The 13,207-nt window shown below is 37.8% G+C and overlaps 1 long non-coding RNA gene and 1 pseudogene across 1 annotated transcript in view; both read left to right on the top strand.

Annotated features, from left to right (window-relative positions):
• The window catches only part of LOC111095523, a 31,236-nt gene that overhangs the window by 2,522 nt on the left and 15,507 nt on the right, over window positions 1-13,207 (top strand). The window lies entirely within an intron of this gene.
• Window positions 6,403-8,142, top strand: LOC100684117 (annotated as a pseudogene).

The following is a 13,207-nucleotide window of genomic DNA, read 5'->3' as shown; positions in this document are numbered from 1 at the left end:
GGCACATCCAATTCCTGGCTGCAGTGAATGTTGGCTGCTAAGGGCTCACAGCTGCCCCCTATTCAGAATTGCTTCTAGAGAATTGCTCTTGGCTAACCTGAGTATACCTTCTTCACCATGGCAGGCAGCCAGTGAGTGACTGACACAGGGGTACTGAAGTCTTGGGGGGTCCAATCCTGTGGTGGTGGTCACATTCCAGAGCTTTGGTGGCAGCAGGGGGGGAAATTAGAAGAAGCCTAGGTTTCAGCTGAAACCACTCATTCTTAGCCCTTTTCCCTGTCCTACTCTGCCTCCTTCACTTCCCTGCAGGTTTCTCTTGAGAGCCTTTGCACAAGATTCCTGGTGTAACTGTGTTTTTTAGAAGACCCAAAGATAGTTTACTTGCCTTCTTAGAGTGTCATTTAACTTACACCTCGATTTCTTGAATATCTATAAATGGAAATGATACTAGAGGCCTGATTAAATTCAAGTTTAATTTTAAATTTTTTTTAGAGAGGGGGAGAGAGAGAAAGAAAGAGAGGGATTGGGGAGGGGTAGAGAGAGAGAGAGAGAGAGAGAGAGAGAGAGAGAAAGAGAATGAGTCTTAAGCAGGCTCCATACCCAGGGCGAAGCCTAATGTGGGGTTTGATCTCACAACCCTGAGACCATGACCTGAGTGGAAACCAAGAGTCAGCTGCTTAATGGACTGAGCCAACCAGGTGCCTCTACATTTAACTCTTTATAGCAAGATTACATCATCAATGATCTGTATGCTTCATATTGCAACTCATATGGAGGTCTGTCCTGCTTTGAGATAGACTACAATGGATCAGTGAGTTTAATCTTTATTTTTTATTTTTTTTAATTTTTATTTATTTATGATAGTCACAGAGAGAGAGAGGCGCAGAGACACAGGCAGAGGGAGAAGCAGGCTCCATGCACCGGGAGCCCAATGTGGGATTCGATCCCGGGTCTCCAGGATCGTGCCCTGGGCCAAAGGCAAGCGCCAAACTGCTGCGCCACCCAGGGATCCCGGATCAGTGAGTTTAATCTGATCTCTCTGCCATGAAGTTTCCCATCAACCTCTCATCTAAGGACTTTATCTACTGATCATTGCCTGACTCTATTTTTTTTCCAAATTTTAATTTAAATTCTAGTTAGTTAACATGTCGTGTAATGTTGGTTTCAAGAGTAGAATTCAGTGATTTATTACTTACGTATAACACCCAGTGCTCATTACAACAAATGCCCTCCTAATATTCATCACCCATCTAGCCTATTCCCTGCCCACCTCCCTCCATCAACCCTGCTTTTTCTCTATCTTTAAGAGTCTCTTATGGTATGCTTCCCTCTCTTTTTCCATTTTTCCCCCTCCCATATGTTTATCTGTTTTGCTTCTTAAATTCCACATATGAGTGAAATCACATGGTATTTGTCTTTTTCTGAATGACTTATTTCACTTAGCATAATACACTCTAGCTCCATCCATGTCATAGCAAATGGCAAGATTCCATTCTTTTTTATGGCTGAGTAATATTCCATTGTGTATGTGTATCACATTTCTTTATCCATTCATTATTGCCTGACCCAATTTTTCCAGTAGTGGCTGCAAGATGGTGATTTTTCGAATTCATTTTCTTTTTAAAAAATATATATACATATATATTTAAGTAATTTCTATATCCAACATGGGGCTTAAACTAACAACCTTGAGATCAAGAGTCCTACCACTCCACTGATTGAGCCAGTCAGGCACCCCTCTAATTCATTTTCTAACTCCTTTTTTCTAACATAATTTCTTCCACATTTATTAGCTGGAACATTTCTGTAGGGAAGAACTTTCCTTTATCAATTAAAAATTGTTGTCTTAGAATGTAACTCATTCAGGAAAGGCTACTTTCCTATTAATTGCCAATGCTCAGTCAAAAGGTGATGCTGTTTATTTCCAATGGTGTTCTATTACCATTATTACTCATGTTGTTGTTTACCTTAATATTACAATATTATAATAAATGCATAGGTTCTTTAATTGAAATAAAATAAATAAAATTTAATTTAATAAAATTTAATTGAAATAAAATTAACTATTTTAGCCATTTAAAAGTGCATAGCTCAGTGGTTTCTAGAATATTCACAATATTGTTCAGTTATGGTCACTTCCTAATTCCAGAACATTCTGTCACCCAAAAGGGAAACCCACATATCCACTAAGCAGTTACTCCCAGTCCCTGGAAACCATTAATTTATTTTCTGTATTGGATTTGCCTATTTTGGATGTTTCAGATAAATGGAATCATACAATATGTGGCCTTTTGTGTCTGGCTTCTTTCCTTAGCTTAATGTTTCCAAGGGTCATTCATGCTGTGGCATGTAGTACTACTTCATTATTGACTAATATTACATTGTATGGATATACTGCATTTTGTTTATCCATTAATCACTGGGTATTTGGCTTATTTATATTCTGGGCTATTAGGAATTATTTTGCTATGAACATTGAGGTATAAGTTTTTGTGTGAACATATCTTTTCAATTCTTTGAATAAATACCCAAGAGTGGAATTGCTGGGTCATATGGTAACCCTCTATTGCCTTTTAGAGGAACTGCTAAGCTGTTTTACACAGCTTCTGCTCTATTTACATTCCCACCAGCAATGTATGAGGTTCCAATTTCTCCATATCTTCATCAATACTTGTTATTTATTATTTAAAAAATTATAGCATCCAGGTGTGAGCTAGTATCTCATGTGGTTATGGTTTGGATTTCCTTAATGATTAATGATGTTGAGCATCTTTTTGTGTGCTTATTGGCCACTTGTATATTTTCTTTGGAGAAATTTCTATTCAAATCCTTTGCCCCCCCTTTTTTTTATTGGGTTTTCTTTTTATTGTGGAGCTGTAAGTATTCTTTATATGTTTTGGATATTAGATCCCAGACTTTTCACTATCCTGATAGTATCCCTTGATGTATAAAAGTTTTAAAGCCATCCCATCCTCAGCTTTGAGATGTAATTGACAAATAATAAGTGTTAGTTTAAGGTGTATAATGTGATGATTTCATTTACATCTATTTTGTGAAATGAAATCACAATAAAGTTAGTTTATATATCCATCACCTCATGTAACTACCTTTTCTATGTGTGTGGTGAGAACATTTAAGATCCATTCTCTTAGCAAATTTTAAGTATATAATAAGATATTGTTAACTATAGTCACCATTTTGTACCTTAGATCCACAGGACTTATTCTTATTATAACTGAAAGTTTGTACTCTTTGACCTACTTCTCTCCATTTTTCCCACCCCCTCTTACCAATCCTTGGCAACCAGCATTCTACTCTGTTTCAGTGAGTTCTGTTTTTTAGGTTAGTTTGCTATAGTTCCACTTACGAGTTTTGATTTTGTTGCTTGTGCTTTTGGTGTCATCTCAGAAAAATTGTTGCCAAGACCAATGTCAAGGGGTTTTTCCCCTATGTTTTCTTTTAGGAGTTTTACAGTTTCAGGTCACATGTTTAAGTCTTTCATATATTTTGAGTTAACTTGCAAGTGGGGTAAGATAGGAGTCCGATTTTACTCCTCTGTATGTGATTATCCAGGTTTCCCAACACCATTTCTTGAAGAGATTATCTTTTTTTCCACTGAGTATTCTTGGGGCTCTTGTCAAATATTGGTTGACCATAGATGTGAAGGTTTATTTCTGGGCTCTCAATTATGTTCTATTGGTCTATGTATCTATGCCAGTATCATATTGTTTTGATTATGATAGATTTGTAGTATGGTTTGAAATCAGGAAGAGTAATACCTCCAGCTTTGTTCTTCTTCTTATTTTTAAAAGATTTACTTATTTATTTGAGAGAGAGAGAGAGAGAGAGAAAGTACATGATTTGGGAGAGAGGCAGAGGGAGAGAATCCCAAGGAGACTCCCTGTGGAATGCAGATCCCCATGAGGGGCTTGATGTCAGGACCCATGAAAACATGACCTGAGCCCAAACCAAGAGCTGGATACTCAACCAACTGAGCCACCCAGGTACCCCTCTTCTTTCTTAGGATTGCTTTGGTTATTTGGAATCTTTTGTGGTTTATATGAACTTTAGGATTTATTTTTCTGTTTCTGTGAAAAATCCCTTTAGAATTTTGATAAAGATTATATTAAATCTATAGATAGCCTTGGATAGTATGGAAATTTTAACAAGATTAATTATTCCAGTCCATGGGACACTTAGGACACATTCCCATTTATTTGTGTCTTCAATTTCTTTCATCAAAGTCTTAAAATTTTCAGTGTACAGAGTGACTCCTTCACCTCCTTGGTTAAATTTATTCCTGAGTATTTTATTATTTTTGATATTATCGTGAATGGAGTAATTTTCTTTCTTTTTCAGGTATTTTAGTGTTAGTATTTAGAAATGCAACTGAAGGGCACCTGGGTGGCTCAGTCGTTAAGCTCCTGACTTTGGTTCAGGTCATGATCCTGGGACTGGGCTTCATGTCTGGCTCTGTGCTCAGTGGGGAGTCTGCTTGTCCCTCTCCCTCTGCTCCTTCACCTGCTTGTGCTTTCTCTCAAATAAATAAATGAAATCTTTAAAAAAAGAAAAAAAAAGAAATGAAACTGATTTCTGTATGTTGATTTTGTATCCAGCGACTTTACTGAATCTCTTGATTAGTTCTTTTTTTAAAAAGATTTGTTTTAGAAGAAAGTGCATGCACAGTGGGGAGGGGCAGAGGGAGAAGGAGAGAGAGATTCTTAAGCAGACTCTCCACTAATTGTGGAGCTCTATCCCACAACCCTGAGATTATGACCTGAGTTGGAATCAAGAATTAGATGCTTAATAGACTGGGCCAACTAGGTAGCCCTGAATTTGTTGATTAGTTCTAACAGTTTTTTTTGTGGAGCCTTTAGGATTTCTTATATATAACATCTATACTATATATAACATATGCTATATCTATAAAGACAATTTTACTTCTTCCTTTCCAATTTGTATATCTTTTTTCCCTTGCCTAATTGCTCTGGCTAACACTTCCAGTATATGTTGACTAGGAGTGGTGAGAGGGGTACCCTTGTTTTGTTCCTGATTTAGAGGAAAAGCTTTTAACCTTTCACCATGAAATACAGTGTCAGTTGTTGGCTTGTCATGTATGCTGACATATGTTCCTTCCGTGCCCAATTTATTGAGAGTTTTTATCATGAAAGGATGTTGTATTTTGTCAAATGCTTTTTCTACATCTATTGAGATAATGACAGTGTTCTTTTTTTTTTTTTAAGATTTAATTTATTTATTCATGAGAAACACAGAGAGAGAGAGAGGCAGAGACATAGGCAGAGGGAGAAGCAGGCCCCCCAGGGGGAGCCTGATGTGGGACTCAATCCCAGGACCCTGGGATCATGTCCTGAGCCAAAGGCAGATGCTCAACCACTGAGCCACGCAGGTGCCTCAGTATATGGTACTTTTAATGTGCTGTAGAATTTGATTTGCTAATATTTTAAGAGATAAAATTAAGAGATATTTGCTAATATTTAAGAGAATTTTTGCATTCATATTGATGAGAGATATTGGCCTGTTGTCTTCTTTCTTTACTATCCCTTATCTGGTTTTGGTATTGGGGTAATGCTAGCCTCTTAAAATGAATTTGGAAGTAAGTGTTCCAGGCAGCCCTGGTGGCTCAGCGGTTTAGTGCCGCCTTCAGCCCAGGGCCTGATCCTGGAGACCAGGGATCGCTGCACAGAGCCTGCTTCTCCCTCTGCCTGTGTCTCTGCCTCTCTCTCTCTCTGTGTCTCCCATGAATAAATAAATAAAATCTTAAAAAAAAAAAAGGGAAGTAAGTGTTCCTTTCTCTTTAATTTTTTGGAAGTTCAATGAGTATTGGCATTAATTATTCTTTAAATGCTTAGTAGAATTCTCCAGTGAAGCTATCTGGTCCTCGGCTTTCTTTTTTTGGAAATTTTAAATTACTGATTCAATCTCCTTACCCATTGTTGATCTGTTCAGATTTTCTATTTTTTCGTAATTAAGTCTTGGTAAATTGTATATTTCTAGAAATTTATCCATTTCTTCTAGATTGTCCACTTGTTTTGGTGTTCTCTTAACATTGTCTCTCATGATCCTTTGTGTTTCTGTGATATCAGACACATAATATCACACAGATATCTCCTCTTTCATTACTGATTTCATTTATGAGTCTTCTTTCAGTCTAGCTAAAAGTTTGTCAATTTAGTTTATTTGTCAGAGGGAAAGCGGAATCTACACCTTCCCGGCCAGCGGTAGCAACTGCAGAACTGCAGGAGACAATCTTTCTAGACAAGGCAGTTGAGGAGGAGGGAGCGATTGGCCGGGGGGTGGTTGGCTTGGGGTGCACTCCGCACCTCGGGAACGTTATTGCGCGTGGAACGGCTGCCTTGGGGAGACTATTGCCCAGAAGAAAAGATGTTTGGTTTTCACAAGCCAAAGATGTACTGAAGTATAGAGGGCTGCTGTATTTGCAGAGTGAAGTCCTCCAGTTCTCGATTCACTGACAGTAAACGCTATGAAAAGGACTTCCAGGGATCCCTGGGTGGCGCAGCGGTTTAGCGCCTGCCTTTGGGCCCAGGGCGCAATCCTGGAGACCCGGGATCGAATCCCACGTCAGGCTCCCGGGATGGAACCTGCTTCTCCCTCTGCCTGTGTCTCTGCTTCTCTCTCTCTCTGTCTATCATAAATAAATAAATAAATAAATCTTTAAAATAAAAAAAGAAAAAGAAAGAAAGAAAAGGACTTCCAGAGCTGTTTTGGGTTGCATGAAACTCGTTCAGGAGACATCTGTAATGCCTGTGTCCTGCTTGTGAAAAGATGGAAGAAGTTGCCAGCAGGATCAAAAAAAAAAAAAACCTGGAATCATGTGGTAGATGCAAGGGCAGGACCCAGTCTGAAGACTACTTTGAAACCAAAGAAAGTGAAAACTCTATCTGGAAACAGGATAAAAAGCAACCAGATCAGTAAACTACAGAAGGAATTTAAACGTCACAATTCTGCCGCTCATAGTACCACCTCAAGTGCCTCCCCAGCTCAATCTCCTTGTTATAGTAACCAGTCAGATGATGGCTCAGACACAGAGATGGCCTCTGGCTCTAACAGAACGCCGGTTTTTTCCTTTTTAGATCTCACATACTGGAAAAGACAGAAAATATGTTGTGGAATTATCTATAAAGGCCATTTTGGGGAAGTCCTCATTGACACACATCTATTCAAGCCTTGCTGCAGCAACAAGAAAGCAGCTGCTGAGAAGCCGGAGGAGCAGGGGCCAGAGCCTCTGCCCATCTCCACTCAGGAGTGGTGACTGAGGTTTAGGTAGAAGGGGAACAAAAATGATTTAAATTTTGGAAAGAAAACAAAGCAACAAAACCCTCCTATTTTTAACTTGGATACATGCTATTCTGCCAAAAGACAATTTCTAGAATAGTTTTGAATGAGTTATTTCTTCTCCAGTTCCATAAACTCTGAAGCCAGTGTCTAGCTTACTGAAAGAAAAAAAGAAGTGTACGTAATATTTAAGATGCTGAGTATTTCATAGGAAAGCTGAATGCTGCTGTAAAGTGCTCTTTAAGTCTTTTTTTTTTTTTAATCCCCTTCTAATGAATGAAACTAGGGGAATTTCAGGGGACAGAGATGGGATTTGTTGTATGATAAACGTATGTAGTTTTAGTCTTTCTATATTGAGAAGCAGTGGTTGGGGCATTTTTTAAGATGGCTATCCTTGTTTTCCTTCATGATAATAAATTTGTCATAACTCAGTGACATGGACTTGCCCCTAGAGGTAGTTGTTAATAATTCTGAAAAAATAAGGTCTTGCCAAGGTTCTGATGATTCAAACCTGTACTACTGAATATGAAGCAGGACAGACTAAGCTCTGGTGCAAATACCTTGAAGGAGTAATCTCTAAATATACAGGGAGGTAACCTGACTGTATATGCTGCATCCTGTGTCACCTCCATATTGATATTTGATAAAAGATTTTTATCTATATTGAAACTTCTAAAGCAGAGTCAGATCTTTGGGGAAATGTCAAGTTTTAGGATGAGCAGTCCTAGATGAATAGTACCAAAGCATTACCACCTGGTAGAGATCACATTCTGTTAAAAAGGTTAAATTATCTTAAAAAATGTACAAGTCTTCAGGATGGCACACACAGAAAAACAAAGGTTAATGCTTCTTGGGGCACATTTCTTAGAGGGCTTGCCTAGTGTGTAAATAATTGACTTTTGTTTGTGTTACATGACAGGTGACTTCATCGAAAATCTGCACAATTCAGTTTTAGCTCTGGATTACTTCAGTTGACCCTTGGAAGGTTTTATCTGTGTGGAGTGGTTGTTTGACTTGTTTTAACCTATTAGGGTTTTGGGTGGTTTTTTTTTTTTCACATATTAAAGTAAAATTCTACTAAAAAAAAATGTAGTTTATCTTTTCAAAAAGCCGGCTTAGTTTTGTTGATCTTTTAAAAACTGTTTTTCTGGTCTCTATTTCCTTTATTTCTATTCTAATCTTTGTTATTTCCTTCTTTCTATAGCTTTAGGCTTAGGTTTTTTTCCCCCTAGTTTTTTTGAAGTGTAAAGTTAGGTTGTTTGAGATCTTTCTTTTTTCTTAGTGAAGGCATTTATCACTAGAAACTTTCCTCTTCAAACTGCTTTTGATGCATCCCACAAGTTTTGGTAATTGTGTTTCCATTTTCATTTGTTTCAAGTTATTTTTAATTTCTTTTTTGTTTGAAGTATACTCCCACTACTCTGTTGGGAGGCTCTGCTAAGCCACAAGAAAAAGGGCATGAATGTATTCTTCTACTGCTAGGATGCCATGCTCAAGAAGGGAATACATAATTGTGAGCAAAGAATATAATCTATATTTGTGTCCATCTCTTGAGCTTGGAGCAATGGCTTGCACAAAATACATGCACAGTAAATACTTGTTGGATGAATAAATGAATGTATTTTCTTTTTTGTTTGGCTACAAGAATGGGTTGAAGTAGTGGTTGTAAACTCAATTGCCAGTAAAGTCCAAACATTCAAAAAGGGGGAGGGGAGATTGTGGTAATTTGTGACTTGTTGCCCTATTAATATGTGTCAGGATAAGGTCTCACTTCCATGGGTAAGGGACAGGGTCCCCCTGGAAAGGGTGGTCTTCTGGGGTTAATCATTGGGGAAGAGGCAAGTTCTCGACAGACAAAAAAAAAAAAAAGGAGGGGAGACAGTGGCAATTTAGAAAGGCATATTCCATCCAAGGATTTCAGCCAGTTGTGGACATGAAGGAATGAAGACCCAACAGAGCCAGAAATCTTTATTTCTTTTACTATTAAGTTAGTAACAGAGCTGAGGGATAGCCTGGTGAGGCACATTCCTTCCTCATAAGAGACTGAAGTGACACAACCACAAGCCAAAGAACACCTGGAGCCAGCAGAACCTGGAAGATAAGAAAGGAATCTTCAAGCAGACTCCTCACTGAGCACAGAGCCCAACATGGGACTCAGTCTTATGACCCTGAGATCATGACCTGAGCTGAAACCAGGAGTTAGGTGCTTAACTGACTGGGGCACCCAGGTGCCCCCATATATAGCCTTTCTTATATTGAGGTATGAACCTACTTTGTTAAGGGCTTTTATTGTGAATGGATGTTGTACTTTGTCAAATCCTTTTTCTGCATCTACTGAAATGATCATATGATTTTTATCTTTTATCAGTGTGATGTATCACATTGATTTGCAAATATTGAACTACCCCTGAATCCTGGGAATAAATCCCACTTGAACGTGGTGAATGATTTTTTAAATGTATTATTGGATTCTGTTTGTGAGTATTTTGTTGAGGATTTTTATATCTTTGTTCACCAGAGATATTGGCCTATAGTGCTCTCTCTCTCTCTCTTTTTTGGTGATGTCTTTATCTGTTTTTGGTATCAGAGTGATGCTGGCCTTATAGAATGAGTTTGGAAGTTTTCCTTCTATTTTTGGAATAGTTTGAGTAGAATGAGTATTTTTTATTTATTTATTTTTATTTATTTATGATAGGCATAGAAAGAGAGAGAGAGGGGCAGAGACACAAGAGGAGGGAGAAGCAGGCTCCCTGCAGGAAGCCTGATGCGGGACTTCATCCCAGGACCTAGGGATCACAACCTGAGCCCAAGGCAGACACTCAACCACTGAGCCAGTAATCTGTTCAAATTTTTTATTTCTTCCTGCTTCAGTTTTGATAGACTATATGTTTCTCGGAATTTATCCATTTCTTCTAGGTTGTCTAATTTTTTGGCATATAGTTTTTCAGAATATTCTTACAATTGCTTGTATTTCTGTGGTGTTGGTTGTTATTTCTCTTTCATTTTTGATTTTGCTGCTTTGTGTCCTCTCCCCCTCCCATCCCCCCCCCTCTTTTAATGAGTCTGGTTAGAGGTTTATCAGTTTTGTTGATCCTTTCTCCCTCCCTCTTTCTCTCTTCCTTCATTCATTAAGTAGGCTCCACGATGCAGGGCTTGAATTCATGAACCTGATACCGAGATGCAAGGTGAGATCAAGAGTTGAACACTTAAATGACTGAGCCATCCAGGTGCCCCTTGTTGATCTTTTCAAAGAAACAGCTCCTGGTTTCATTGATCGATTGGTTTTTAGTTTCTATATCATTTATTTCTGCTCTAATCTTTATTATTTCCATCCTTCTGCTGGCTTGGGGTTTCATTTGTTATTCTTTTTCTAGCTACTTTAGGTGCAAGATTAGGTTGTTCATTTGAGATTTTTCTGGTTTCTTGAGTTAGGCCTGTATTGCTATAACCTTCCTTCTTAGAACTATTTTTGCTGCATCCGAACATTTTGGACCATTGTGTTTTTATTTTCATTTGTTTCCATGTACTTTTTGATTTCTTAGCTGACTCATTCATTGTTTTTTTTTTTTTTTTAAAGATTTTTATTTATTTATTCATGAGAGACATAGAGAGAGGCAGAGACATAGGCAGAGAGAGAAGGCTCCACGCAGGAAGCCTGATGTGGGACTCCATCCCAGGACCCCGGGACCACACCCTGAGACAAAGGTGGACACTCAACTGCTGAGCCACCCAGGCAGCCCCCTGTTCATTGTTTAGTAGCGTGTTATTCAACCTCTGTATATTTGTGGTCTTTCCAGTTTTTTTCTTGTGGTTGACTTCTAGTTTCAGAGCTTTGTGGTCAGAAAAGTTTCATGGTATGACTTCGATCTTTTGAATTTGCTGAAGCTTGTTTTGTGGCATAATATGTTATCTATTCTGGCTAATGTTTCATGTACACTTGAAAAAAATGTATATTCCGTTGTTTTAGGATGGAATATTCTGAATATATCTGTTAAATCCATCTGTTCCAGTGTCATTCAAAGCCACTGTTTCTTTGTTGATTTTCTGTTTGGATGATCTGTCTATTGATCAAGTGGGGTGTTAAAAGTTCCCTACTATTTTTAAAAATACTTATTTATTTATTTTAAAGAATAAGAGAGCATGGGGCAGGGAGGGGGCAGAGGGAGAGAGAGAATCTCAAGCAGACTCCTTGCTAAGCATGAAGCCCCATACTATTGTTGTATTACTATCAATTAGTTCCTTTATGTTTGTTATTAACAGATTTGGCTGCTCCCATGTTGAGTGCATGTATATTTATAGCTGTTATATCTTCTTGTTAGATTGTTTATTATTATTAATTATTATATAATGTCCTTTGTTTCTTTTTACAGAATTTGTTTTTTAATTTTTTAAACTTATTTTTTAAAACAGATTTTATTTATTTATTCATGAGAGACACAGGGAGAGAGGTAGAGCCATAGGCAGAGGGAGAAGCAGGCTCCCTGTGGGGAGCCCAATATGGGACTCGATCCGAGGACCCCAGAATCATGCCCTGAGCCAAAGGCAGATGCTCAATCACTGAGCCACCCAAGTGTCTCTACTTTTTTCAGACTTTGTTTTAAAGTCTATTTTGCCTAATAAAACTATTGCTACTCTGGAGTTCTTTTGACATACACTTACATTATATATATATATGTATATTTTTATATACTTGCATTATAAATGTTTTTTCTATCCCCTCACTTTCAATCTGCAGGTGTCTTTAGGCCTGAAATGAATCTTTTGTAGGGAGCATATAGAGGGTCTTGTTGTTTTTTGTTTTTTGTTTTTTTTTTTGTTTGTTTTTTATCAACTCTGTCACCCTATGTCTTTTGATTGATTGGAGAATTTAGTCCATTTACATTCAAAGAAATTGTTGGTATATATATATCCATTTTGCGGTTGTTTTTGTAGTTTTTCTTTGATCCTTCTCTTTTTCTCTTTTATGGTTTGCTGATTTTCTTTAGTGATACACTTGCATTCCTTACTCTTTATTTTTTGTATATCTATTACTATTTTTTTATTTGTGCTTACCATTCAGTTTATTTATTTATTTATTTATTTATTTTTACCATTCAGTTTATATATAACATCTTCCACATATAGCAATTTATATTAAGCTGTCACTTATTTTTGAACTCATTCTTTTTTCTCTCTTTTTAAAGATTTAAAAAAAAATTATTTATTCATGAGAGACAGGGGTGAGGGGGCAGAGATACAAGCAGAGGGAGAAGCAGGCTCCATGCAGGAGCCTGACGTGGAACTGGATCCTGGGTCTCCAGGATCAGGCCCTGGGCCAAAGGTGGCACTAAACCACTGAGCCACCGGGGCTGCCCCTGAACTCATTCTTTACTCATGCTTTACTCCTCTTTCCTTCATGTTTGAGATATTCATTATCATATTTTATATCCTTTTATTTTATGCTTCTTTTGATTGAGTTTTACAGATAAAGTTATTTTCGCTGCTTCTGTGCTTCCTATTTTTCTTAGTCTTACTTAAGGTTCTTGTTTTTCACTCACAGATTCTCCCTTACATTTCTTATAGGGCTGGTTTAGTGGTCATGAATTCTTTTAACTTTTGTATGTCTGGGAGACCATTTATCTCTCCTTCTGTTCTGAATGATAGCCTTGCTGGGTAGAGTATTCTTGGCTGGAGATTTTCCCTTTCAGCACTTTGAATACATCATGCCACTTTCTTCTGACCTGCAAAGTTTCTGCTAAAAAATCATCTTACTTTAGGGTTTCCTTATGTGCTCTATCCTCTGACCAGAAGAGTTTTCCTTCAGCTAACTCCTATTATGAGTCTTCGTTCTAAAAATCAGACCTTCCTGACCATCTAGACTAGGCTAGGACTCCCGTCATGTTTCCCCGGGCCT

The sequence above is a fragment of the Canis lupus genome, chromosome 4 (assembly GCF_011100685.1).
Source record: "Canis lupus familiaris isolate Mischka breed German Shepherd chromosome 4, alternate assembly UU_Cfam_GSD_1.0, whole genome shotgun sequence".
NCBI lineage: Eukaryota > Metazoa > Chordata > Mammalia > Carnivora > Canidae > Canis > Canis lupus.
The sequence above is the reverse complement of the archived record's forward strand: the minus strand, read 5'-3'. Positions and strand labels throughout refer to the sequence as shown.